The 3,647-nt window shown below is 39.8% G+C and overlaps 1 protein-coding gene and 2 non-coding genes across 3 annotated transcripts in view; 2 read left to right on the top strand and 1 right to left on the bottom strand.

Moving 5' to 3' along the window:
• The window catches only part of LOC107087421 (tripartite motif-containing protein 16-like), a 97,459-nt gene that overhangs the window by 91,779 nt on the left and 2,033 nt on the right, over positions 1-3,647 (bottom strand). The gene's annotated exons all lie outside the window — the stretch shown is intronic.
• trnay-gua lies at positions 1,453-1,540 on the top strand. Its single transcript is given in 2 exon segments — positions 1,453-1,489; positions 1,505-1,540. It is a non-coding gene; the product is annotated as a tRNA-Tyr (tRNA).
• On the top strand, positions 1,904-1,975 carry trnah-gug. The gene has a single exon. It is a non-coding gene; the product is annotated as a tRNA-His (tRNA).

Here is a 3,647-nt window from a genome sequence, read left to right as displayed (position 1 = left end):
GATACACTGCTGATCAGTACGACAGTAGATCTTTATCACCTCATCATGACGAGAGCAGATGTTTTGGTGAAGTTCTTCTGAAGGTTTCGTTAGTTTGTGTCTCTTTAATGGTGGAGCATCATAGTGAGGTTGGAGGTGATCCCTGCAGTAGGAAGCAGGGCAGGATAAGCAGGACTTGACAGCTTTCCTCTTCCTCCCAGTGCAGACATCACAGGCCACATCTTCAGGTCCAGCATAGCAGTGATCAGCAGAAATAACTTGGAGTCCACTCTTTTTTATATCCTTAACTAACTCAGCTAATATGACACTTTTTTCCAAGTCAGGCTTTGGTTGGAACTCTTTCCTGCACTGAGGGCAGCTGCAGATACTCCCCTGATCTTTTCCATCCCAGTGGTCTTTAATACAGTTCATACAGTAGCTGTGTCCACAGGGAATAGTCACTGGATCCTTCAATAGATCCAAACAAATGGAGCAGGAGAAGTTACCTTGGTCTAGTCGGACTATTCTCTGCTCCATTTCAGCTCTCACTATCACCTGTTTAAGTTTCTCTTCTGTATAACAGAAACTCGTTTGTGCTCAAATCTATCAGGTTCCATCAGGAAACGTCACTGGTTCCACCCATAATTATGCTTGTAAACCAGGGGGAGGGAACACGGTTATACTTTCAACTGAACACTTGAATAGGTTTTACAACTGTACTTTGTCCTTTATGAGTACTTTGTACTACTATGAGTAGTTTACCGAATCTGAATTTTACTTGAGTGAATTTGATAAAAGAATTCAACTCAACTACATGACTGTTTATGTTAGTGCTCTGTTAGTCAAAAAAAAAAGAAAACTAAATAAGAAGCAGTAATCCATTTGCTTTTTGAGGCAAAAAGCTATGTTTGGGGAGTGTCTGATGGTTCTCACAAAATCTTTTTTCTTAAAGGACAACTGTGGCGAAGTCTAGTATTTGTACTTTTATGCATCCCTTGCAAATGGTTGCCCTACCGGAGTTCTCAGTCAATGCAGGTCGCATCTGTCTATGCCCAGTGTTGTTAAATTTGGCAGATCCTTGTTGACCTCTTTGTGTTCCACCTCCTTTCTGGATGACCTGCTTTCCAGAAAATTATGCATTTCGCTTGTTCATAGATATACTTGATCTGTCCATTTGACAGACTAAGGGGGGGACTCTGATTATATAGTGCAACGGACATTGTAGGAATGAGCAGACTGCCTAGAAATGCTTCAGTTTGTGATGGAACAGAGGACACACAGATAAAGTAGTTTATATGAATGAGGGCTAAAATATTAAAGGACAACTGTGGCGAAGTCTATAGTCGGCCACCTCAGGTCTGTCAACGTAGAGGCCCAATTTGGCAAGATGTTCCGGAACAGGTATCCTGCAAAAGTTTCTTCTACGTATGGTGTGTAGATCGGGCTTACTTCTGAGGGCGTGCCTTCCCTCTGCCTTCGATAGCTCAGTTGGTAGAGTGGAGGACTGTAGAGAGCAATAGAGGATATCCTTAGGTCGCTGGTTCAAATCCGGCTTGAAGGAAAGAGTTTTGTCAAACTACCCACAGAGATAGCGGTAGGAGAACAAGCACTTTATGACAACAGTCTTTTATGAACCCTTTTCGCAAAGTCCTAAGGGATTATGTTTGTGCTTGTCAATAGATTTTAAAACTGTTGCTGTGTTTTTCCATTGAGTTTTAGTAGTATTTTTTAATATGACTGTGTTGTGTCTGCAGCAACCATTGTCACCAGTTTAACATTACCTTAAAACTACAGGAGTAGAATGTGGGTAGCTACATCAAGCACATACCCTAATGTATTTCTAAATATTTTGCATCAAAATCAATGTCTCTGAGTGAGGTAGGGCAGAAAACAGATAGAGCATGTAAAGACATGGAAGAGGGCAGCCGTGATCGTATAGTGGTCAGTACTCTGCGTTGTGGCCGCAGTAACCCCGGTTTGAATCCGGGTCACGGCAGAACTGTTTAAAAGAACATGCTAAAACCAATTCCAGTAGAGTTATTGCTGAGTGTACAGGAAGAGAGGCTTCTTTTGAAGTGTTTGGATGGGGCAGGGTGTACCCCTGAACTTTATTCCATTCAACACACCTCAAATAACTCAGAGCTTCACATCATTGCTGCGGAACACTACATAATACAGTTATGGCTCCTTCCGAATGGGAGAAAATTGAAACCAAGCAGATGTACGTCAGAGGTTGCCATGACATGCGATGTACAGGTAGATCTGGCAGTAATATGTAAACTTGTAGGAGTCAGTGAAGGGACCTCCTGACCTTCTTATATCCCTGTACAAGCCGTATAGTTACCATAACCCTTTATATGAAAGGACATATATGTAACACTTGGGGCTTGACTGACTGCTAAATGAGCTCCGAAGTAGATTCAGCTACAGAGTAGAGGGGGTTGAATAAGCACAACAAAGAAAATTATGATTAATAGTTGTATATTTATTTTTCTAATAGAAAAAGTATTGGTTACATATACATGTTTATGAGCTATATTATATGATTTATATGGATATGAATTGATGGAATATACATACACAAGTTAGATGGTCAATATAATTTACAAATAAACAAAACAAATATATTCCAACAGGATAATTCAAAAGGAAAAAAAAAAACAAAGACCCCCCCCCAAAAAAAGAAATTGAAACTCTTCAGTTCAATTAGTTACAGGTTCACAGTTCATCAGGTCCATTGGGAAACCAAATTCAGAGGTTTGTAAGAAACTATACAGAATATGATCTGAAACATCATCAAAATTGAATAGATTGTTCATTGGCATAAGAAACACATCTGATAAAAAAAATCTGTAAAATCTGTTTGTAGCTTCTCTAGTTATTTTGAAAACAGAAAAAACAACGGCATTGACAATATATTCTCCTTGTCATTGGTAATTAGGACTAACAGTCTTTATATATACATATATACATAAAGATTTTTTTTTTAAATGTTCTTAGTCACACTCTGATGTGGACTGCTTTTTAATTACAAATCGCATGTTTATTGTGCTTCTCATAACATATTTTTAATTTAACATAATGGTTTTGAAATGTGCATTTATTCTTCTGATAACTTCTGCCGCTCAGCATTTTAACTGTGGCCCGGTCCTCTGAAGTCACATCCCAGGAGAGTGTTTTTTAAAACCAATTGGGGGGAAGTGCAGTATACTTCCTTTTTTCCATCTGACCTAATTCATGAAAGGAGCCCAAAAGTTACAGCTGAACATCACGTTCCATGTGGTGGAAACTCCGGAGCTGCGGCCTAGCTTTGCTGGTGAGGTGGCTGCATCCAGCATCAGCAGTTGCTGCTCATTGATTTTAGGGGTTAAGGAAACCGTAATCTCCACCCTCGACCGAATTACTACCAGGGTTTTGTCCTGGCTAGGCCTGTTCATCCAAGGTGTGTTTTTGACCACTGTTGAGTCATTTCTGATTCCCAAACCAGCTGCCAAGCTGCTGTTCTGCCTTTTGCTGATGGTAAGCTGCAGAATCTCCGCTAAGTTGTTCTGCAACCTGACGGTGCTCTTATATGTTCAGCTTTACTGTGAGTTACAATAAGTTGAGATTCTACAAAGTCCCTACACTGGAAAAATTATTTAGAAATAAGTAAAAACTTCTTAAATTAA

Source organism: Cyprinodon variegatus, unplaced genomic scaffold (genome assembly GCF_000732505.1).
Source record: "Cyprinodon variegatus isolate N-32 unplaced genomic scaffold, C_variegatus-1.0 Scaffold183, whole genome shotgun sequence".
In the NCBI taxonomy this organism is placed as follows: Eukaryota; Metazoa; Chordata; class Actinopteri; order Cyprinodontiformes; family Cyprinodontidae; genus Cyprinodon; species Cyprinodon variegatus.
This window is presented reverse-complemented; position numbering and strand designations above follow the sequence as displayed.